We start from the raw sequence: 549 nt of genomic DNA on the forward strand, positions 1-549 counted from the left end.
AGTAGTGAGGTTGGCCCAGGATCGTACAGTGTTTCGTTCTGCTGTGCATAAGGTCACAATGAGTTGGTACCGACTTGATGGCACCTGACAACAGCAAAGAAGGTGGCTTCAAGCTCAACTGCTCCACGGAAGATAGATGAGGCTTTCTGCTCCTGTGAAGCCTTGTACAGGATCTTTCTGAGTCCAACCCCGGCACTTAACAACAGCAACGATAACAGTAGAGGAATTCTAACCATGGTAACAACTGGAGCAGAAGTGGGAGGTGGGCAGCTCCAGACACAGTTGCAGATAGGCATATCTGGTTTGGTTGGCACATTATGGGAAATATATAACTCACACTGGCAATGGAGAAAACCCGAGATGGTACCCACAAGAGGGGCAACTATGTTGCTTAGGGGACCCCACATGACCTTAGACCAGTTACTGATAACTTTCTGAGCCCCAGTTGTACCAGCTATAAAATGTGGTAATGCTGTTCAACTCTCAAAGTTGTGAGTGTAAATTAAGAGAATGAAATAATAGTGCTCTATGAATGTGAGCGTAGTGGTT

This window comes from Chrysochloris asiatica, unplaced genomic scaffold (genome assembly GCF_000296735.1).
Source record: "Chrysochloris asiatica unplaced genomic scaffold, ChrAsi1.0 scaffold00039, whole genome shotgun sequence".
Classification (NCBI taxonomy): Eukaryota; Metazoa; Chordata; class Mammalia; order Afrosoricida; family Chrysochloridae; genus Chrysochloris; species Chrysochloris asiatica.